The following is a 25,401-nucleotide window of genomic DNA, read 5'->3' as shown; positions in this document are numbered from 1 at the left end:
TCTGACCCTGTTTCCGTGACCTGTTGCGCGATTGCCTGCAACCAGACCATTTGGTCCTGATGAGTCCACTCACCTCTCACAAATAGCTTATGTAAGAAGTGCTCTCTGGCTATTTTGATGTCTACCAGTGTCATCATTCTGGAATTTGAGTTCCTTCCTGACTTACAGAAGTTTGTATTTTATTTTTGCAAAACAGACCGTTTCCTTAGAGCTTTCCTTTGAGGAGTGCTTTACAGCGTAACACAGCGTGGTGATCCGACCGGATGTATGTCTCCTGTCAGTTAGCATACTGTATTAATCTGCACAAGTGATAAATCTAACCCAGACATCCCGGACGAGCCCCCACTTTGTAAGAGGATTCAATTCAACACTACAGCTAAGTCAATGCCTAGTCTGGGATACTGAATGGAAACCCTTATTGATATATCTTTATGTCCAGTTCATGAGTTCTGGATGACTACCCCTATATAACACCCCTCTCCTGGAATCCCCTGACCCCACTGAGCCAAGAAGTAGTTCTGTTTTGCAAGTTAAAAGGTTTATTTGAGATTTAAACAATATATATATATATATATATATATATATATATATATATATATATATATATATATATATATATATCACACTTTATAATAAATTAATAATTGAATATCACACTTAATCTGAGCAGTAATCAATAATGGATAGTCTGGCACTAGCACACTTCTTTATAATCAATGATGAGTGGTTATAGGATGGATAAGATAGCAACAATACTTTTATGGTTTCAAATGGATGCAAGGTGGAATGAAAATGCAGTACAGAAAATAACTTGATAGGGTTTCAGCAAAAGACAATGTAATCACTTTCTTGGACAATTCACCCCCCCCCCCCTTTTATGCAATGTAAGGAGATGAAGATGAGAGCACACAGTTCTTAGGAATGCAATCAAATAGAAGTCAGTTCAATGCCCCCCCAGCAGCTTATACAACAGATAGGAGTTTTGAAACACAGGCAAAATGCTTTGAATATGGTGACAATGCAGTGAGAAATATGCTGAAAATGCTTTTAATTCCCTTCAGGAGGTTCAGGGTGAGTGGTATCTAGTTAATATGAGTTCAGGCTCACTCTAGCAATGATTCAGGGATGGTTCTTAAGAGGCAAACGAAATTTAGCAGTTCAGGCAAAAGCAGCTATCTTTTTACAAGTAAAGAAATCGGGCCAAATCGCAAATCGCTGCAAAATTCGCGAATGCGTGAATCGTGATTGCGGAGAAAGTATATAGTCGTTTCTAGGCTTGTTGGAAAGGTAAGATTCTAATCCTTCAGAGGAAAGTTAAACCAAGTTCCTAGCCCAAACGGTTACGGAGTTATGAACGATTTTGTGAAGGTTGTTTTTTGGACTTGAAATTTTAAAAGTTCAAAGCGACAGGTTACAGCTTGCAGCTAGAAAATGACAGGTGACAGCTTTGCAAATGACAGGTGACAGTTAGGAGGCAGTTCTGGTTAGATTAAAATAGATTGAATTATATTATTTTAACTAAGAGATTGGTTCTGCACAGTTCTGCTAGGTACTCACAATATATTTTGAAATAGGCCTCCCCACGGATCTGGTCAGGTTTTGGACTGGACTCCGGTTCTGGTCTCGGCACTTCACAGTGATCTTGGTCAGCTCTCTGGTTCTGCTAACAGCGGTCTGGGTCACTCTGGATCTCTGGCCTCTGGTTCTGGATACTGCTCTGCTTTCTCTGGATACAGCACTGCTTCTGGATCTTTCTGCACAGCTTTCTCTGGACCCAGCGCTGATCTGCACGGCTCCTGGATGCTGCTACCGCTGTTAGGTTTGCTGGATGCTGAGGCCTACTGAGGAGAGTTCTCAGTTTGTGGGTTTAGGCCCTTGCTTTGAGTTCTGAATCAAGTTCTTTGGAGTTTTAAAGTCTAAGTGTTGAATCTGGTATCTTCTGGATGTTGTATGGTCCGGCAGAGCGTGTTGCAGCAACTGGATTTGAATGTCCTCTCTAGCTTCCAGTGGCTCTTTTTATGTCTTTTGAAAGTGGGTGTGTGTGCAGCATCACTAGCCAGCCCCTCTTTCAACTGCCCATTGGTCAAGCTTTCCGCACTGCTTTGATTGGGGGGAAGGAAATGTGTGTCATGGTGATGCTGTAGGTTGTATGGGTCAGAGGATCCTCCCCTGGTCAGTTTGCCCACAAATCTATATTTGACCTAAAGACATATTTCATAGATACAGAGTGGTTTGAAATTACATGCACCCATCACGTATCACATGAGGTATACTCTGTTCAAACTCTGATGTTAACTACCATCTTCCTCAGAACTTGCTGGAATTTTCCTGGAACATATTTTTCGTCTTCATGGCCTTCCTTCCAAGATTATTTCACAATTCTGGAAACATCTCTGTCGTGTTCTAGGAATCCAACGTGCCCTTTCTTCAGGCTATCATCCACAAACCAATGGGGCAACGGAATGAGTAAATGAAACCTTGGAACAATATCTTCGTTGTTTTGCCACCAAGGTTCAAGACAATTGGTCTCTCCGTATAGCTTTAGCCGAATTCTCCTACAATAACTCAGATCATTCAGCTCTCAAGATCAGCCCTTTCTATTGCAGTCAAGGTTATCACCCGTCTGTTTTACCATCAGTTCTTCCAGAATCTACTCCGGTACCTACTCTTGACTCTTGGATTCAGATGCTGATCGACTTACAAAGAGAGGCCAAGGATCAGTTAGAACAGGCCCAGACTCGAACCAAAAGATATGCAGAATCTAAGAGAAGACCATCACCTCCCTATTCAGTTGGCGATCAAGTCTGGTTAGCTTCGAAAATGTTACCTCGACATCTACGACCAAACAAATTAGCTCCTCGCTATTATGGTCCATTTTCTATAAAGAAGATCATCAATCCTGTCTCCTTCCGACTTAAGCTCCCGGATTCCTGGAAGAAGATACATCCAGTCTTCCATACTTCCCTGTTGAAACCCTACGTTGGTTCTACTAGAAAACCCTTCAAACCCACACCTATTGTTGTGGACGACCAGTTGGAATATGAGGTGTCCAGGATATGTGATTCCAGTTATAGGAGGGGTCGACTACAATATCTGGTCGAGTGGAAAGGCTACCCCCCTAGCGAGAGAACATAGGAACCAGTTTCTAATTTAAAGACCCCTCGTTTGCTCAGAAGATTCCATCTTATTCACTCAGGCAAGCCTGGAGGAACCAGTCTTCGGAGGGGGCATGCTGTCATGACCCGGCGAAATTGCCCCTTCTGGACCTCATGGTCATTGTCACAAAGGGCTTGTACTCCTTGTTCCTCCCAACATGGCCGTACCAAGCTCCGTGCTACGCACTAGCTTTCACGTCATGGCACGTACTATAAATTGGTCACGCCCCTGCGGGTCCGCGCGTCTCAACGCTATCTTCGGTAGTGACCCGACGTTTGTTTACTCTCTACATTGGTTTCCTTTGATCCTCTTACTTCCTTCCTTGCCTTTTATCCTGTTCCTGGATTCCCCCCCTACTTACTCGTTCATCGCTATCCTGGATACCCTGGAACCACAAACTTCCCGGAACTCTGAACGCGTCCTGCAACCTGACGAGGCTCGGGCGAGCCTATTCAAGACCCGAACCATCCACAGGAAGAGTCCTGCAGCCGAACACCGGAGATCCCGATCACAGGTGAGACGGGGGAGATTTACGACAAGGGGTATGTTAAGTATAGGGGCATGATTTGTAAAATGATCAGCTTAGGGAATATGAGCTGGTTACCCCCACCCACTAGACTACGAAGGGAAATTCCTTTATTTTATTTGTTGTGCTCTAGAACTGTTTGAAGCATGCTCAGTGAATTCCAAATTGATATTGATCATGCAGCCCTAATGTTAAAAATCAGATTGCTATTGGGTCATATGATGAAACGGGCTATCTCCTCCACAAATAATTTGAAGAAAAGAGAGGTGCAAGAAAAATTGAATGGTGTGATGAGAATTTGACCACCAGGTAATTTGCGAGAAGAGGTATTAATGAGTACTGTGGACAGTTGTTGTATTGTGTGTCCCTAGGATGTATGGTGTGCATGATGTCAGAATGTTGGTAGGTCACTGAAATGTTTGTGGATGATTGTAGGTTCCACCCCAGGCAGTTGGAGCCATGTAAACCTGGGTGGTGGTGACAGTAGGTCTGGCTACCAAGCCAGGCTTCTGTTTCTATTCAGCCTTTGATGTAACTTGAAGATCTTAATAAAATAACTTAGTAACATCTTACCTGCTGCTTCCAGGAGTCTTCAATATAACACCGGCAATGAGTTGGCTTCTGATCTGGACCCAGGTAGTGCAAGAGCCTGAAACAGAGGAACAAAGGAAGAAGTAACCTTCATGCGAGGGGTGTAGGAAAAAGATTGCAGGACCCCGGACCCTGGGAGTTGAATACCCACCACTCAGAGCAAAGCAGAGGGCCGCTGAGAATAAAGGCCTCTTGGGGAAACCCTGCTGAGGAAAAGGTTGCAGGGTGAAGAACATAGCTGCTAAAGAGCAACCAGGCCAAATTAAAAGAAGAGGGGTGCCTGTTGAGCAGGGGGTATGTGGAAAAATACTCTGCTGAATGTAATTTGAATAAGGGACTAAAATAGCATCCATGGTGTATGGAAAGGGTGAAACTGTAGGAGAGGGGTACTGTAAGGAAGGCATGGAATCAAAAAGTGAAGCCAGACACAAGTGATCACAGTTCAAGGGTCTTTATTGAACTTCAATGGGTTGGTTGAACACCTATCTAACCCTAAATCCCAAGATGGAAGCAAGCTATGACCATCAAAGAATAAATAATTCAGTCCTAGTGGAGATTCCATCGAAATAAAAGGACCTAAACTAAAAAACCTATTGCCAGTCCTTACCTCTAAGAAGAAATAGTGTGGGAAAATAATTGATGCAAAAGAAAAGTATTCAAGAATTAATATGTCAGGATAATTGAGCAGTTAGCTTCCCTTCCCATGTTTTCAGCACGGGACAAGGTGGCACTCTCGAGCTTCGCACACACTCTTGCTTCTCTATCACGTGGATGCAATTCAGAACATAGATATCCAGGCTTTCCGTGCCAAAGTGCCTGGATTAATAAACAATTGCCAAAGTTCTTTTCTCATCAGGTTTTTTCACATTCACCAGTTCTTGGGTTCACTGTTCAACACGAGTCTCCCTCAGTCGTGCTCGGACCCCCTTAAACACAATTTCACAATACGTCTCCCTCAGGCCGGGAACGAACCTTGTAATCTAACTTTTCTTGCTGTCCACTCTTTATCAAAAATCGAAGACTTTCTACTGTGCAATGGATTTTGCTTAAACCGTCACAGGACCACTTTGATTCACATTATTAACAAGTTTCACCTTTAAAGTTTACTTTTGCTTCTGCTACTTCTTGGTTGGTTTCCTCAGAGACCTTCGATTGAGCATGTCCGCGGTGCTGGACCACTCTGTTACTTTGTATCGCACCTCCTCTGATTCATATCAAAGTTCACACATCAATCGGCAACTGAGCTTTACTTAAATCTTTCATCACATGAGTTAATGTTCTTCGCTCTTAATACAATGTTGCTACTTGCAACTTTACCTTCAAAACAGACCAGTCTTGTATCAGTCTCCCCAACTCACCGGCTGTGCTGATCTCTCTGGCAATGCTTTGATCCTTGAGCCAAGCACGCTACCACAGCGGCTGCTTCTCCTCCCCGAATCGGCCAGTCCAACACACAATGCAGGATCTCTGATGGAATTTTAATCTGAAGGCTTTTGGAAAGTAAGGGTTTCTCACTAACAAGGTATCTCCCTCCTCGTTCTCCTTTCTCGGTCTGCCACATTTCTCCCCACGTTCAGCTGCTGTCTGGAAGACACTGCTCCTTCATGTGTTTTGCCTCGCTCAGAATGTGATCTCGTGCTCTGCCTCTTATCCGTGTGGGGAAGCTTAATGGAAGTCAGGTGTGAGTTGTAAAAAGTAATTGCCTGACTTTTCCTGACCACTCCCCGCAGACACCCCACCCAGGAAATCCTCCTGCACAGGTCCACCCCCATGAACTGGATCCAAAAGTGATGGCCGTGTACTGGCCACCTGGATGTCATATCTTCAGGGACTAGTCAGTGAGACACCCTCTGGTTTCTCAAAGTACCCTGTTGAGGTTTTGGAATGAGTATATGTGCGCAAGACTGCAGGAGTGCTGGTGAGAAAATGGTTTGTCAATCATCCTGCCTTGTAGCATGTAGGACATGTAAGTGCCCTGATGTATGGCTAAGAGCTGGGCACATATAGAGACTCAAAAGAAGAATGGACCTGAGGTGAGCAGATGCCATCCGAGGTGAACTGGAGTAGAAGTTGGACCAGTGTTGTGCCGAAAAGGGTGGCACTTAGCAAGCCACCACGTTCCCAAGTCTCAAACCTGCCTGTGCATTGAAGGGACTCTGTTGAAACAGTTGGCAGGGGGAGCTCCATCAAGCTCAGCTCCAAGCAGGAGAATGGTGATATCGGCTGGAATGGTTATGGGTATGCTGACTCTTTGTATTTCAGTGAGCCGTATGTTTCTCCCAGGCAGGACCGCAAGGTTATCCGACGTTATGGAGAAAAGGACCCTTTTCGGTCTTGGTGAGCAATGGTGTCAGGGGTGGACTAGGGACCAATAGTGGCCTTGGAAATAATGTTCAAAGTGGCCCCATGTTACACATTTTCAGCAAGCTCAACCCTTTTCCTATGAGAACATTTTGAAATGATATAGGTTACCACACAAAAGAGGCCCAGGGTACAGAGGCCTACTGGGAAATATTGAGAGATCCCTATAAGCCAGTCCACCACTGGATGGCATCGTAGGATTTTGCTCGTAGGATTGTATCGTTGCCCATGGCAGCAAAAGCAAGGAATGATCGAGTAATAAATACATCAGTTGCGGCGAAGCGCCTACGGCTGTATTTGTGCCCATGGTAACAGAGTGGAAAATGAAGGTACCGCCAAGAACATTGAAATCCCCGCAAGTGACAGTGATAATTTTTGGGTTTTTTCAGCATTCGCCAAAATCAAGACATAATTGTAGCTTTCTCCCCCTTACAATGCAAACTGAGCCGCTGTTATTTGAAGGGTACAAAGAACTGTTTGTGGGTTGTTAACTGAACTAATTTAAATTACGAGCAGTTCTTATGAAGTGTTACTGGGTATCTGTGCTTGATGTTTTGGCTGCAATGATAGGTGTTTTCTTCCAGAGTAAGTTCAGGGTTCCAGCTGTCATTAATGCAACAATCCCACCACTTTTAGGCTAACATTTATTTTGCAGGGTTTGTAGCATTAAAGCTGTTATATGCAGCGTGGACTATTAGGGACATACCGTCATCAATGTTGAAAGAGGCGTTTCTTATTAATTGGGCTGTACTTCAAAAAAGAAGGACAACCTTTTGTTTTCACCAGTAAGTGAGGTTTGGGTGATCACAAACCAGCGGAATTAATTTTCTTCAAGGTTTGCAGAGCAAACGTTGCTGCATTTCCCTACAAGTGGTATGAGTGGCAAGTTGTAGTTAGACTGCCTAACTTTGTTGTGCAGTATATTTTTGGTTATGGATGTCCGTGCCTTGGATTGCCGATTGAGTTGCAGCAACATCACTTTTTTTAGCTTGCATGTTTGGCTGGTGTGAGATGGGATGCCTGCCGCATTGTAGTAGATGAGTGAATAATGCTGGTGTGGGTAGGGTTGTCTCCCGCATTACAGTGAATGTGAAACTTGAGAAGTACATTTACTGACTCTGAGTTTATATTCCTGTTAGTGAACAGTTTTGGTGTTTCAGCATTTTTGCTAAAATGCTGAGTTGTGAAGTGCAGTATGTTTGCCAAAATACTAAGAATTGTGTCACTGTACTAATTGCAGGTAAATTTGAGCTAGAATTGAAGTTTGTCTCTGGGAGTGTGTGAATGTGAAAATTGTGGCGTAAGTTTGTGGGTACGCTGCTGCGTGCTTTAAGTGAGGTTTCTTTACGGGTGATGGGGCTCATGTGGATGGTGGTGAATCAATGGTTTTGGTTGGCTAGACAGTTTGTCCAAGCCTTAAGAGGAGAATTGACTATGACTAAATTTGGAATTCAGTTGGAGCCCTCTTTGGGAGTGGGACTCAGCCAGGTTTGCATATGGTTTTTCCCCTTTCGGTAATGGCTTAGCAGGAGAAGAATTATGGTCTGGAGGGCTGCCAAAAGTTAAAGTTTAATTCTAAACCTTCCAGCCATCACCTCTTTGTTTTTCATTGACACCCCGAGTGGGACTGATATGCCCAGACATGGGTCCCGTACCTGCTGGGCCTAGAGACCCGAGCTACTCCTCGCTGATGACACCCAATGAGGCTGAAACATGTCTGAAGATGCTTGTGGTCTCGTGCAGAAGTGAAGTGACCTTACAAATGCTAGCAGGACTGCCACGTTGGGGGTGGGACCGAGCCTGATTTTCATATGGTCTTTCCCTTTCTGTAATGACTTGGCAGGAGAAGAACAATGGTTTGGAGGGTTGCCCAGAGCAATTGCCAGACGTTTAAGATTAATTCTAAACCTTCCAGCCACCAAGTCTCTGTTTTGGATAAGAGAGTTGGCCAGCTTAATGTTCCAATAGCAAAAGATGTAACGGTCACAAGATAGAGTTATATGTCAATCCATCTAAGAATGGAATTAAAACTAGCGAAAAGAAAGCTGAATGATATCTTATGCTGCCTAAGAAAGTGGTTGCCAATACCACAAGGTATGAAGGTGCATATATAAAATTGTCATATACAAATTTACTAAAATGGGCCAAGAAAGAACTCAAAGAGAGCAATGGGAAAAGACGCGTAAAGCAGTAGATGAGACGGTTGGAAGAGCATTATGGCATATGGTGGCAGGGGTGATTGAACATCACCAAGAACTCGATCATCATCCTATACATGACTATGCATAGAAGGAATTTTTTCAAGCATGATTAGAAAGAACCCTTGAATGATTACGATCAGGATGCTGACAGGAGACAATCAATTGGAGGAATAGCTATAGAAATTATCCACAATCAAATTCGAGCGCTGATTAAAGACCTCACACTTTCCCAGGCCCCTGGTCTTAGAAAGTTTGGCAAGCACAGTTCTGAAATGCCCCTTAGAAGATTGGGCAAATATGTTCAAAATAGCGATATAACTGGCTTTTGGATGGAAAGTTATTCTGCCAGTTTGGCACAGAAGCATTCTGATTCAGCAATGTATAAAAAAGAGGAAGAGAGAAGATTCCCACAATGATCAGCTCATTACACTTTCAAATATATGATATGATATGGCATTTATAACGCGCCCATGCGCAAGTGTTATAGAGGGGACTTGCTTGCTAAGATTCCTCTTCAGGATCTAGCAGTGTATGCAGATAGCCACAAGCTAATACCAGCTTACCAAGCATATATTAGATTGGAGACGCAAGTATAGAGAATTTCGCCATATTGCCATGTAGAACATTAAAACATAGCCGCGGTCCCCTTCATATTGATGGTTTATCTATTTTAGCATGGCATTTAACATGATTAATAGAGGAAATTGCATGCTGACATGTGGATCAAAATAAGGACATTGTTGACAAGGAATTGTATGGTTTGTATTGCAATACCAATGAGTCTAAATCAGAGATGTGTGTTAACACCGTTAGGGCTCATCCTCTCCCGGGTGGCTCTTCCAGCAGATCTTGACAAGGTGAATGCTTTCTTTCACAAATTATACAACTGTCATATAAAAATAAGAATCTATAATGAATATTGTGCTGCTAGACAAAGCCGCCATTAGCCTCCAGACATCTCTGGATGAGATTGGGGTCATTGTACTGCTAACAATTTGAAGATGAATAAAGAAGACGCTTAAACAATCATCTTTACCACAAAGCCTATGGTAGAATGGTGGTTTCTTGAAGGCTCCCATCTACGTGGGTGCTAGAACGTAGTTACCATGTCCTGAAATACGATTTTAAGTTAAAGTGAAAAGGTATCACAGTATGTCACAAATCATACCAAAAGAAAATGGGTGTCATGTGGAAGTTTGACGCATGCAGTCAATAGGCCCTGTAAAACAGTTTCATGAAGGAAACATAGCAGTACAAATTGCATGCGAAACTAGGTCCATGTATGTTTAATTTGACAACTTCCCCGCCCCAAATCATGCAGATGTGTTTTCTGGACAAAGATGGATAGACAAGTAGCACATAGTGACGCCTATAGCACAATGAATGCACACGAGTGGCATTGAACTTCACGCCCCATCGACATTTCTATCACTTTGCAATGTTTGCAATATATGAGGGTACGTCTTTGCGAAATGTCTATGCAGATTCCTGTGTAGAGAACTTTTTTTAGTTTTTTGTTTTGCTGATGCTGAACATGGCACCACCACAAGAAGAAAGGGGATTTGTTTATGGTGGCAGCAGCACTCAGCACATAATCCGTTTGACTTTGAAAAACGAACTCCCTAATTCCGCAATTTCATGTTTTCCGTGAATATTCATCGATGGTGCGTTTCGAATCAGGTTATCCCGCCCTTCCCCTGGTCTCGCGAACAGACACTGCGGTTCCTTCTTTTGGTGCCTATCTCGGTGTCAGATCTCGGGGAGCAGCAGGGGGTCTAATGCTATCACATCAGTTTCTCTTTCCACCTATGCCTTAATGATCTAAACGTGTTTTCCAATGCGGCCCTGTCACATCCAATTGTGCTGATCAACGCGCCAGGTCTGCATGCTTAATACAGTGTTGAATTTCGTGATTAATACCGCAGCCCTGACTTCTGGTGCGAAATTTAAATTAGCACCTGGTGAAGACCCTATTACTCACGCTGTCGCCCATTTATAGGATGTCATCCATTGCCCGGGAATTCAAGGGCAGCTCTTTTAGAATAAGATGGATTTTCATCGCCCTTCCAGCAGCCAGACATGTCAGTCCTGTATAATGAACTGAATATAATTGAATAAAGCTATCCGCAAGCGCATATGTCCATTTAGTTTCTAAAGGCATGTTCGGTCTATAAATTATAGCAACATACATGACGGATATCACCATTTATAATATTGGAACTCATGGCTGCATTGTATAATGTTACATGGAATCACAAAATATGAACAGTAAGCAGCATTTATTTAGAAACACAAAGCTTAAGAGAAGGTGAAAAGACAGATTTCATTGAGGGTGAGTGTCAAAAAATGAAACCTCCCCCTACAAACTCTGACAACAGAAATGTTATTTCAGAATAAAGTATGTACTTTATTCTGAAATAAAGGCCATCTTTAGGAGGAAGCCGATCCACACATAAGGTGCGGGTAACAAGGTTACCGGCACCTTTTCTGGACCGGTTCACTCCGAGTCTGCTGGTAGGGGTTGTGAACTACCAGCACGCCTGACCTGCTGGTAGTTCATGCCCCTACCGGCAGATAATTCAGTGAAGCACCAGCACCGTTTTTAACGGTGCCGGTGTTTCAGTGTTCCCATTCCCGTGGAATCCTGCTCTGCCACCACCCGTAAGGTACCGGTATTACCCGGATATCAGTAAGCCGAGGTTGCCTGTAGACCGTTGGTACTATCGGTGGCAGAGCGGCAACATCGGAATGAGAGCCAAAGTCTCCAGAGGAGAATTTCTTTTGTATTGTAATCTCCCCCATAGAAATATTTTATCCCCATGGCAAGACCTGAATTTCCCTTCATTTTAAATCCCACATCATCTGACATTTCTAAAACAAGGGGGCTCATTCCGAGTTTGCTGGCAATTCCAGTGAATTACACCAAAACCAGTTACAGTTATCACTGCTTGGTCCCAATCAACTCACCATTCGCTTTTCAGCTCCTGACCCTCGGGATCGTCTCCCCCTCAACCGGCCACCGTTGCTTTTGGTCCGCTCAGCTCTCTGTAGAAACCAGGAGGGGATTTCGTAAAAGAGGGACCCGTCCCACCTATCTCGCTGTGTCTTACTAGAACTTATTTTCGGCCGCTGTCCACAGGAAGCCTCACGGTCCTCCAGCTGAAGCGCAGAGGACATCTGATATTCCGAGACCCTTAAAAGCCTTTAATGGACATTTAACCATCTTACCTCTGCTACCATGTGAACCCCGGGACCTGGGGTCCTTTAAGATGAGGTAGCAATACTTAGAGATGGATGGGGATGCAAAACCTACTCATACATCAATAATCAAACAGACTCAGGAAGTTGGCAAAACTTTGTACTGTTTTATTTGCAATTATCTAAAACAGGGAGTTACAACGGACATCATAGGACGTCTCACAGCACAGTCTGAATGCATCACATAAAAAAACATTACTTTTATAGAAAAAATGTGTCATCATTGATGTCACACTACATGGCAAACTACAAAAACCTACTTGGGGATGTGATAGACTTACAAGGAACATCTAATTATATGTTCCATACTGCCAGGGGTAGTGATTGGGTCGCCAATATCAGGTGGACCAGCCAGCCTTTTTTGATTTCTGCTTTGCCATTAGCCATTTTCCAACTGCGCCACACTCAAGCCCTTTTCATTCTTTCATTCACAAGGTTTTAAGCTTACTAAAGTGCATCAAGGAACATCCAGATTCTAAATATTCCTATGTCTATACATTGGCGCATCACCGCAATCTATTCACTACGTAGCCAGCCTTAGGATTATTTCAGTGTAAAATTACTTTGCATTTTCTACAGCATTTCTTCGCACAAGCATCTTCATTTCAATCCTGAAATGTTGCTTATCATCAACACCTCCCCTTCAGATCTTATGAAATGTTTATGTTCTTTCGTCCTTTGTGTCTTTTTCTGGGTGTGTCAGTCCTGCTTCACATGATGTCACCAGTTCTTTTTCTCATCCATTTTCACACCTCTTCCAGGACTTTGCCCAGAAGACAATCATTTCTTTGATAATGCACATAGGGCTTTCTCAATGGATACCTTTTTTCAATAAATGTGTGGTACAGGCATCCTCACCTGTACTGCACGTGTTTCAATTTCTGGTTCCCAAAATATAGGCAACATGGGGGCAGAGCTTCTGGAAGGGGCTTTTGGCTCTTCCTCTAGACTACCATCTACTTAATTGTAAGAAATCAATACCAGAATAACCTCCTTTCCTTCTAAGGAGAGACTCTGTATCAGAATGAGCTCTCTGCTGAAAGGAGGGACTTTCCCCTCGATTTGAGAAACTCTGTATCCAAATACACTATTCACCATGAAGGGCAATATTCTGAATCAGAAATAGATATTTGTCTTGAATGGGGAGACTCTGTATCTGAATTAATTCACCCCCTTGAAGAGGGTGACACACTATCACAAGAAACTCTGTTCTTTGAAGAGGAGAAAATAAACTCTACTTTAAAGAAGACTATGCCTCTTTTTGACTTCATCTATATTAGTAGGCTATTTGTCCTACGGTACACTTATAGCCTCCTGCATTAAATTTGTAAATCTATAATTGTGCTCTGTTAATCTATGCTCTAGTGACAATAGCAGCTAGGGAATACATAAGACCTTTACAAAAGTTACGTTTCACTGCGATTCTGAGAATCTGCTCATCATCTTCAACTATGGAATCCTCAATGAAAAGTAACATTTACACATATAGAGTTAACTTAAGAACACTATATAACACATCAATATGTTATGTTGTTATGCCCTCTCTACCTAGTTATCAAGTGACACAGACATAACATATTTTGAAGAAAGAGGAATTTACACCAGCTAGAATTGCTTGAAACCTTCGACAAATTAACATTTAGTTAGATTTGGTTCCTGGCCAGCAACCTTTGCTTCATTACCAGATCGGCCTATTCCTTACCACATGACCATGTCCAGAAGAATGCCCCTCTTAGCCTGGTCTTCTCACTGCCATTCTACTTCAGAGTTTCATTTCAGGTTACCCTTCTATCATGATAGCATATTAGACAGATCATCACTATTAGTTATGCATTTGCATGTTGGACTGACAAGGTGATGTAAATTAGGGATCATGATTATCATTTGACCACCTTGAGTACGGTTCTCCAGCCTTAGTTCCAAACTTCTGGTATAGGCTATTGTGGGGCAGACGTTCCAGTTCCTGACCAGCAACATTTACTTGAAAACCAACAGAGTCTATGTCGTCCACCTGCACATGCTACTAAAGAACTTACCACCAGCTGCCTGGCTTCCTTGGTCTGCCCCCCTCGAGAGGTCCATTGTAGGTAGCCCTTCCATCATGGCAGTCTGCTTGATGGACCCTGCAATGTACACCTGCCCTTTGAATAGGAATTGTGCTGTGGTTTGGACCTCAATTTTAGCTCATGGACAGGCCCAAGAACAAGCCTCCAGCTTTTGTTCCAAACTTGCATATGGGGCAGCCTTTCCTGCTCCTGAGTGGCAACATTTGTCAAGAGCATGTGTCAGGTCTCTGACATGTGTCTCTGTAGAACATACCCGCCTTTGATGCCTGATCTCCTCTCTGTATCCCTACTACAGAGGAACAATTCAGGCCCGGCCAGCAGCATGCTATGTGTGCCCTACCTTTTATATCTGTAGTGGTCGGTTAGACTGACACAAAGCTGCATATTAGACCTTGTTGTTATCATGTGACTGATCCCTCATATTCTTCTATAACGGAAACTAGGCAGACTCCACACGGAGGCTCAGTTCAGAGGGGTCAACTAAGGCTAAAACAAATATGGCTTTGCACAGAGCTTGGCAACATCCCTATCCCCCTACACATCAAAGATTGCAGCATAGCACCGTTAGTGCTGGATGTTCATAAGCACTAACCTGCTGCCTTTCCTCTCTACTATATTGTCCAAGTACCCCCTCTTGCCTCTCCAACTTAACCCTCTGTCTGGAAACTCTGTGTCTCTCCTCGTGATTGTGCTACACACAGCTTATTACTGCTTTCCCCTTTGACACCTTGCCACCATATCCTTTCTCTCCTTCCTGTGTCCCCTTCACCGTCTTGTTGACCGGTTAATCTTCCTTCTGTCTTTCGCCCTCTTCAATGTGCTACTTGTTCAGCAATGATGTCCCATGTACCATTCTGTCTTAATTTCCTCTGTCCTGTCTGCATTTCTCCCCTGTCACTCTCTGACCCCTTTTAACTTTCTGGCTTTGTTGCTTCTGAAATCTCTTTTCATGCCACTCTCAATTTTTCTTTTGACAATGCCTGACTTTCACTTATTTCCCTTCTGTGCTACTGCTGTGTCATTTTTGGGCTTCCCAATCCCTGTGCCCATTGGAGACCATCTACCACCCTTGGGTCCATTTACTTCCACTCTGATTCTGACTCCAATTAACTCTGTTTTTCTGAACCTCACCTCTTGATTCTACTCCTTTCTCATGTACCCACTGTGTCGATCTTTGCCTTTCCTGGTGCTTCCATCAGCCATTGGGACTGTAGAAATCTCCCTCAAGCACTCACTAACCTCAGCCCTTTTTGCCAAACCATTCTTAGCCTCTCATTCCCCTTTGCTGTCTTCCTTGCCCTGTTCTTTAACTCTCTCTACCTGATCTCTTCTTCCACTCTCACCTCTGCATTGTCCCTAAACTCTCTCTTATTTTTTCTTCTCTTGAACCACCTCACACTTATTCTCTGTATTGATAAGCTCCATTCATTACTGCCTGTTCACCCCTTGCTGTTTCCCTTCTTTCTGCCTCTCCCATGGCTCCTTTTCACTTTGTCATCTGAGCTATTCATTGAAAAGGTGCTACCTCACCTCCCGATTTACCTTTTATGTCTTGCTGTCCTCAGCGGTCTCACTCTATATGCCCCCTCACTGCCAACTTCTACTTTGATGTTCATATCCATCAATACAAAGAGCCTTCCTGTCAGCTGGCATCCTTGATTGACATCAATGACTTGACTTAATTCAATCCACTCTCTTCACTCAGCCATGTCCCATTCCGATTTCACAGTTTCTAATCCTGAACTTTCTTTATATTGCTCTTTTGCCAAAGGTCTTGCTTCAGTCTTGTCTTCTTGTAGACTGTGAGAGCCTCATCTTTTATCCGCTACCTCTGGCTCATGATTCCCTGCTACTCAATGTGCCCTAACCATTGGAGACAACGTGTTGCTTACTGTCTTTCCCCAAGCATTTGAATATCACTCCTCTGAGTAAATGAAGATGGCTGCCTAGGTTACTGTTACCCCTCTGTTGCTCTTATCCTTCTCATTGCAGGCTAGTTTTAGTTTTGTTGAACTTTCTCATCTCTTTAGGCCCACTTCCTATACTGGAAGCCTTCCCCTTTGTGCTGTTCTGTTCTATTACTGCCACCCATGCAGCCCCAGTTGTATCTAGTGTTTTGTGTAACTTGAGTAGTCAGTGGTTGTGTCCCCTTCTAAAAATGACTACAGCTATATTTACCATCATCGCACATTGCTTCACAATCTGTCTGCTGGATAATGAATTCAAATAGACATAAAAAGAGGTAAAATACTCATGTTTGAATAACATCTCACTGAACTAAAAGATTATTGATATCTTCATTTTCACTACTAACATTTAAGACTCTGGGACAAAGGTTTACCAGTGCTGTCTTGTCGCCACAGTTCTTTTGGAAGGGGATAAAGAACAGCCCCTCTGCTTCCACAATTATTTCTCTTCCTGTGGGTCTCCACCTTGAACTTCCATTAACTGCGTTCATGACAACTGATCAAAGCTTTCATTCACAACCATTATTACAATCATTTTTCTTTCACATCAGGAGTATCAAAACTAAAAATATCAGAGGAATATGCAACGCTTTTGTCCTCTTTGTTTGCGGTTTCGTTTCACATGAAATAATGTCAGTTCTCTTAGTATGTGCTGCGCACTTAACTATTGCAATGTCTACTGGGAGTTGTAGCGCTTTAATGAGCCTGTCCAATAATGCAGCGTTTTGCACTGGAGTGCCGTCTGCTCTGAGGTAGTCCCTCCTTTTTCCAATGTGCTATCCCTGCATGTACAGTTGAGGTGATGTAGGCGGAGTCTCTGTACACAACTTCACTTCCTGCCATGCGTTATTCTAAAGCGTGGCAATAAATGCCATCAATTCTGCAGCCTGTGCTGAAACACGAGATGGTAATCTCGCACTTGCTACTACTTCAAATTCCCTGTTGGCTCTGTTTCGTACCACAGCTAAGCCAGAATTCCTTTCTCTGTCAGTCTGATCGAACTGCGAAGAACCATCAACAAAGAGAACCTTCCCAGCTGCTAGAGCTTTTTCCTTTACCCTCGGGATCTCATCATAGAATTCCTCGTAGTTTGAGCAGTCATGCACTTGCTCATCCACTGCCAGTGGTTCTGCTACAAACGTGGCAGGATTCACCATTTTGCACCTGACTATTTTGATCACTGGATTTGATATAACCACTTCATAAGCAGAAGCTCTTTGAGATGTTAGTGTACCCTTAGGTTTCTCTAAAACAGCAAACAAAGCATGCACAACAAATAAAGTCATAGAACACCCCATTACTATTCTTGCAGATTTCTCAATGGCGAACGCGGCTGCTGCCAGCGATTTTTCGCAAGGGAAGTGATCGCTCATTACTGGGTCCAAATTCCCACTATAATATGCTAAGGGTTTGTACCCCAATGTAGTTCTCTGTGTAAGTACTGCTGTCATAACTGTTCCATTTGTGTGTGAGAATAAAAAGAACTCCTCAGAATAATTGTGAATTCCTAAAACTGGGGCTGTACAAATTGCCTTTTTTCAGTTCATCAAACACTTCCTCTATTTCCTCAGTCCATTCAATTGTTTCCTTATTCACCTGTGCCTTCTTCAGGGCCTGCATCAGGGGTCTTGTGCTTTATCGTGTGTGGTCTTGATGTTTTCATGATAGCCTCAGATCTTTCAGGTGTAACTTTTTTTCCTTCACACAAAATTAACTGTTTTATGTATAACACCTCTTCCTGACAGTACTACAATTTCTCCGGGATAGAGAAAAACACATTTTTCAAGTCAATCACTGTAAAATATTGTGCCTCCTTATTATACCTAGATTTCTGAAACATACTTGTTTGTATGGGAAATCCACATTGCATCTCTTAAAGAGAGAAAATGATCAACAATGATTGTATTAGTTTCATTATGTTATTTTAAAAAACACATATATGTCTACAGAACCTGATCACCTGTCATTCTTATCCATCGGCAATATTTTAAGGAGAGCAGTGCGCGCACCGAAAAAAGTACAGAGACAAGAAAAATGCTCAGTGATGGAAGTCCATACCCACTTTAGGGGAAGGAGACTTATGTCAGAGGGTGGTGGACGAGTGGAGGAACAGTTGGAAGTGAAGGTAAGTGACAAGAGGCAAAGGTAAACATGGAGCAGGGGACGTGGGCGGGTAGGCTGTGATCAATGCTCTCACTGGACCACCATTTTCAGATTCAACATTTTGGGATTCCGTAAAACGGGGTGCGCAGTGATCACATAGATCCTATGGAAAATATATTTTCAATATGGAACAGAGTAAAAATGTAGAAACTTCTATATAATGAATTGTTTGTTTTCCATTTTTCTTGTCCAGAGACATTTACTTTTAACATTGATAGACAGAGTAGACCACCAGGCGCTTACGGACAACCTACATCGGCGCAATGGGTTAAAGTCCTACCTCGCCAACTGTAAGCGATTTGTTCAGATGGACTCCTCTAGATCACCACTGTTACCCGTCACCTCTGGAATCCTGCAGGGTTGCATACTCTCCTCAGTGATCTTCATTCCAAACATGAAGCCGCTGAGAGCCATCTTAGCCACACACATCTGCATCCACCAATACACCGACAACCCACATACTTCAAGATCAACTCCATCAAGGACATCCATAGGCTCAAAACCTGGCTCTCACTGATCCAGTCTTGGGTGTCCAGTGCATACTTTAAGCTCAACCTACTCCAAGACCGAATTCCTAATCCTCACCAAGAACACCGAACACCCAGATATACAGAACTGCCTAGCAACCATGAACTCTGAGGGCTGCACACCTGAGCTCAACTCCTGCTCCAAGTGCCTCGGGTTCCACATTGACAAATACCTCTACTTCAAGACAAGCATTGCTAAGAAAACTCAGAAAGCTTGGTATCAGCTCTCCCTCCTGTGACAAGTCAAGCCCATGCTCCCTCTGGACAGCTTTAGATCAACTGTTAAAGCACTGGTCCTATCCCACCTGGATGGGGGCAATGCATTTCTCAAAGGCCTCCCATCATCTTCCCTTGTGCACCTTAGCAGTGTCCTACACACAGCCACATGCCTCATCAAGGGTCTACACAGCTACGACCACATCACCCCAGCCCTCAACGACCTTCACTGGCTCCAACTGCATGAATACATCACTTTCAAGTCTTGCTGCATCATCTATAAGGCTGTCGTCCTCAAGTCATCCAGATTCCTCACAGAGAACTTCTGCATCTCCGGCAGACAGCGCACCACTAGAAGCCAGGACTGCAGACTTGAAATATGCCACTGCAAAAAGGAAAGAACCAAGCCTTCTCTGCCTACTCCCCTAGACTATGAAACCTCCTCAGGTCAGTATTAGACTTACCCCCATACGCCTACAATTCAGAAAGGAACTAAAGACCCACCTCTTCAAGGAGTCTCTCCCCCTCAACATGGTTCTACGTTATTTCGCCAACCTATTTTTCATCGTGGGGCTTTTCATCGCCAGATTTTTCATCGCCAAAAACCCATCTTTTTTTTATTTTTTATTTTTGCTGGGGGTTCACCCCCCCAAACCTCTCCCTTACTTTAATAATCATACCCCAACCCCTATAAACCCCCCCGCAAAAAAAATTCAAAAAAGATGGGTTTTTAGCGATGAAAAATCTGGCGATGAAAAGTCCCACAATGAAAAATCTGTCAGCGAAAAGCGTGTATAACCTCAACACCTAGGCCAACACTTTGCCCCTCACTAAAGGCTGCCTGCCTCTCTCCTCCCTCCCACCTGGTACAGCTGTACCCCTCCTTTGCCCTCCTATGTATCCTACCCCCCTCTACATATATTTTCTGTTGTTACCACTGAAAAGCACTCTGTTATGCATTGGTAAAGTTATACACCTCTGTAAAGCACTCCCTTATGGATCTGTATAGGTGTGCACCTTGGCAAAGCACTCCATTGCTTCTCGAAGCTAGGTCCGCACTCAATAAATAACATAATTATAATAATGATAACAATACTAAGATTTAAGTCTTTTCATTTACCACAATTACACATGTGTACACAATTAGAAGTGTATCTATAATTAACAATGGAATTCATTGTATTTATAGGTTGGACTGGAGTGTCACCACGCCAATAGTTCTTGAAGCCTGTTTCTGAGGATACAACTCACTGACAGAGTAGTAAGTATTAAAACAACTTTCTTGATTCCTAGAAACTAAAGCCAGTATTGAGTTTGAGTTTTTCTGGTTCGGACAGTTTTCTCAGAGGGACTGCTCCAAATATGAAGTCCACCAATCTCTAAGTGAGATAAGGTACCCTTTAAATTTAGAGCTAGTATGAATTAGTTACCAAACCTTCGCCGTCTTGTTAGCAAAACATTGGCTTCTATTAATTAGAAACTCTTTGATTTTATTTCATTCTCTTTCAGGCTCATTTACCCAGAACCACAAGAACATCTTTTGTAACTTTTCCACATGAATTTGAGAACTATTTATTCAGTTTTGTTAATTTGTGGTTACTAAAATTGTTGCAGACACCGATTTAAACATTTATTCCCTGAGTAATGTCCAGAAATTCAAAATGAGGAAAAACAACATGCTGGATACCTTAATTACACCTATCAACATTGAACAAGTGTACAGTAGTTTGTCATTTTTATGTACAAATAATGTATTGGATGTAATGTCTTCTATTTGTGCAATTTATAATAATTGTTCGATCTGATGTCAGTTATATCTGGTGTATGTTTATATTGTTAATTTACATTTGTTGAAAAAGAAAATCAGTTCTAAATTGAAATTGATATGTGCAGGTCGATTAGAATGAGAGATGATCAGGTAGTGTAGACGTATATGTGTTTTTAAAAATAATTTAACAAAAATAATAACATATTTTTCAATAACGTTATCTCTTTAAGAGATGTAATGTGGACTCCCTATACAAAGTAGTATAATTATTTTCACTCATGACCCCAGCACATGGTTGGCCTTAATGTAATCCAAATACATCACCAACAGTTTCACTGACATCAATGGGTCCACAGCATTAAACATCCTACATAATCCTTTCCACTACAAGCTGGTGATGTACATCTACTATAAAGGAACCATTACAGTGCGAGAAAAAAACCTATTGTCAAGATCCCGCTATGGGCCCAGGGGTGGCGAGCTAACAGGGGGAGGGAACCCCCTCTCATACAATAGGGAAAAGGTAAACAGGGATGGTGGCTGGCCGAGCGTGTGGGTGGACGCGACCTAGTTGCGACCCGCAAGAAAGAGCTGAAGGCAAGGGCACCGCCCATCACAAGCCAAGAAGCACTGTGCACGTACAAGTCCGGCACATGCAGCAATTTACCTGGCATGTGCACGAAGCCAACACCCTTACGCATTTAGCTCCAGCAGGGTGTGGCACAGGACTATAAAGCCGCGCCCAGACCGCACCCTGTGGTTAGCGTTTCTTCTGCTCCTGACAAGAGTAATGTTTTGCTTACCACTTCTGCGCTCAAGAATCTTCCTATGTTGAGCTCCTTGATCAAGAACATTATTATGCATCCAGTTGAGACTCCTCAGCACCCTTCTGCCCTTTGGCATCCTTCGGTCATTCAGCATCCTTCTTCCTTCAGCATCTGTCGGTTCTTCGGCATCTTTCAGCAATCTTCAGTACCCTGGTCTTCACTCTTGGTCTGTGGCCTTCAACATCCTGTTCAATGCCGCTCCGCGGCAGACCCCATCCTTCTCGCATCCTGCACAGACAAGCTCCCTCCTTGGGTCTTCCAGGCCCCAGCTCCTGGAGTCAGAAGCCCTGTACGAAACAACCAACAGGGTTAGTATCCGCCTTCCGTTCTCCCACCCATCAGAACCAACCCCTGATCTAAGAACTCGAGAACTTACCTGTTTCCAGGAACTAGCGATCCACCCTCTGGGTTCCACCACCAGTTCGGCGCAGAAGTTCCAACACTTGGGGAGAGAGAAAGAACACAAGACAATCAGCAGAGACATCACACCTAGGAGAGAGACTCTCATCTGCTTCAGCCCCTCTTCAGAACCCATCTCCGGAGCCTCACTTGCAGACACAGAAGCACAGGTGAGACGCATCCACGCGCTCCAGCCTGCCTCGCCTTTTTAAGGGGATGAGGGGAAGGAGAGCGGAGTGGGGGAACATTGCAGTCATTTTTCCACAGTAGACTTACCCTCTGTTCGCCCCTTAGGTTTCCACACATCCCGCAGAACACCAGTGGTGCTAGTCCTGAACACTCCCAGGCCCCTCCCAACCTCACAGCCCCCTGGAGGATTTTCCTCCAGGCGGGGTGACAGGTGAGGGAGGGCAGGTGAGGGAATGTCTGAGACATACCACTGGGTGAAGGGGACCAGTATGGGGGCCTCTCTGTGGTACAGTCCGGACCAGGCACTCCTGCAGGGCACCAGAGGTAAGCGTGACAAAACGCTAAGCACGCGTGGTTATCCCTGCCCGAGTGTCATGGACCCAGGAGTAGATCAGCTGTCCACCCTTTTGGGAGAACTGCGTGCCGAGGTGCATGCAGCCCGTTCTGAGACAAACACCATAAAAAGGGAAGTGGTAGTCAATCCGGAAAAGACAGACGATTTGGCCAAATGGTCTCTAGTCTCTCAAGCTGGCCAAGTCCCCCTTCCTGGACCCGTTGAAAGGGGAGCTGAGAGGGCACCCCACATCCAGGTTATCACACCACATTCAGTCCCCCCGATCCCGCCAGAGGGATTCCTAGGGGACCCTCAATGATACACTGTGTTTATGAATCAATGCAGATTGCATTTTCTTTGCTGGCCTGGGGCTTTCCCCTATGACCAGACTAAAGTAGCTTTTGTCCTGTCTTGTTTGTTTGTTTGTTTGTTTGTTTATTTATTTATAATGCGCACCATACCCGAGGGTATTAGGGTGCAGAAAGCAAAAGAGGATTATTCAGTTTAGGTTACATTGCTGTGTGTTACAATACAATACATTAATAAACAGTGCTGGCAGATATCATACAAGTAAGCAGGTGGTAGCTGGAGACATCAGACAACAATTATATACAGTAGTAGTGGTAAGAGGTCAGATGTCATGTTCCTTAATCCATAGGATAAGGTTAGATCTAAAACGTGGGTAAGACATGTCTTCCCTTAGCGAGGGTGGGAGTGAGTTCCAATTTGGGGCAGCTTTGACCGGGAGGCTACTACCACCAGTCTTCGTATGTTTGAATCTAGGCACTCGAAATAGGTTGGCAGTGGCTGTTCTAGAGGGGCGGTTGGAGGATTGTCGTAGGAATCTAGTGGTAAGGTACTGTGGGGCGGCCATGTGTAAACATTTATGAGTCAGGAAGGCTGATTTAAGGAAGAATTTATCTTTGCTGGAGAGCCAGTTGTTGGATCGTCCGAGATCAGATATGCGTGCTTTCTTGGGAATGTTGAGAGCTGCTCTCAGAGCATTGTTTTGTAGGATCTGAATCTTGTTGGTGATGTATGTGTTACACTCTACATATAGGGCATTACAGTAGTCCAATTTGGATAATACCAAGGCTCTTGCTAGAGTGATGCAATTATTGGGTGTAAGGAAAGGTCTAGCAGCTCTAATTAGCTTACAGGTGTAAGCGGTGGCCGAGGCCATGGAGTTTACTTGTTTTTTGAAGGTGAGAGTAGAATCTATGTAGAAACAAAGAGTTTTAACTTCCTTGGCTACTGTAATGTTATTGTTATCTATGATAAAATTAGTATAGCGATGACCTAATTTGTTGAGATTTGCTGTGGTGCTGACTATAAGGAGTTCCTTTTTGTCATCATTCAGGCATAGTCCATGAGAGGCCATCCATGCCTGGATGATGAGATATACTCTTTTCACAAAGGCCAAATCCTTGTCGTAATCTCCCATCAACGGGTTGAGGATTTGTGTATCAACCGCATAGTTAGTGTAGGTGATACCCAGGCCATCTAGATCATCGAAAAGGGGCTTCATAAAGATGTTGTACAGAGTGGGCGAAACGCATGAACCCTGAGGCACACCGCAGGTAATAGGTATGGGGTCCACAGCTGCTGGGGGTGCGAAGACCTGCATGGTTCTATTATCTAAGAAGTATTGAATCCATCCTGTGGATTATTGTGAGAAGTGGGTAGCAGAGTGAAGGTGGTGGCAAAGAATCTTGTGATCAACTAAATCAAAGCACCGCTGAGAGGTCGAGCAATAGTAGTAGTGCTGTATTACCGTTGTCTCTCAGTGTGTCTATTTGTGCCTTGAGGTCAATCAGTGCTGCTTCCGTCCCTTGTTGCGGTCTGAAACCTGATTGATGTCCTCCTAGGAGGTGGTTACATTCCAAATATTGTTGGATTTGGAGGTATGCTACCTTGTCAAGGATTTTAAGCAGGAACGGTACTGCAGTAATGGGACGATAGTTGGTGGGAATGGATGGGTCAAGTGTAGGTTTTTTTAGGAGTGGGCGGACCCACGATTGTTTCAGATTGTTGGGAATGGTGCCAGTAGAGAATGAGGCATTTATAAGCTTAGTTATGAATGGGGAGAGGTCCCGTGCGGCATTCTTTATAATTTGTGCTGGGCAGGGGTCACCATGGCAGCTGGACGGTTTGAGAGTTAGGATGACTTTTTCAACTTCTAGAATTGATACTTTCTTGAAGTTGAAAAGGGGATGAGGCAGTTCGGAAGGGGCAGGAGGTAAGGTGATCGGAGGCAGGGGGTAGTGATGTTGTTAGAATAAGAGGCGAGTAGGAGGGATTCTTTTTTGTTGTTAATTTTAGTCTGAAGGGTCATTATTTTATTAGCTAGGGCACTTTGAATACTGGTCCACAATGTTTTGTCTTTAAGTCAGGTATTGGGGGCTAGGATAGGTGTTTTCATTTCTTTGAGAATTATGAACAATTCTTTAGTATTGGAGTTATCTTGGGTAATGTGCAGATTATAAGATTCTTGTTTGGCAAGGATTATTTCTTTTTTGTACAAGGAAGTTAGTTTTGTGAGGTTGTTTTTATTAGTATCTGAAGGGTCTAGTCTCCATATTTGTTTGCATCTATGCTTCTCTAATCTAATAGCTTTTAGGTGGGGAGAGAACCATGTGTTAATATGTTTTTTCTGTTTGCACTTTCTAGTTTTCAGGTGTGCCATGGGCAGAAAGCATTACTTTATTGTACTCTTCAACCAAAGTAACTGGGTCTGTGGATGCAGGAAGAGAGTTCAAGGTGGGGAGGATCAGAGGAATGAGTTTGTTATCTGTAATGTTCTTTTTATTCCTAGTGGGAATGGCAGGGGCTATGCTGACGACATGATGGGG

Source organism: Ambystoma mexicanum, chromosome 3q, assembly GCF_040938575.1.
Source record: "Ambystoma mexicanum isolate Mex_15411 chromosome 3q, UKY_AmexF1_1, whole genome shotgun sequence".
Classification (NCBI taxonomy): Eukaryota; Metazoa; Chordata; class Amphibia; order Caudata; family Ambystomatidae; genus Ambystoma; species Ambystoma mexicanum.
The sequence above is the reverse complement of the archived record's forward strand: the minus strand, read 5'-3'. Positions refer to the sequence as shown.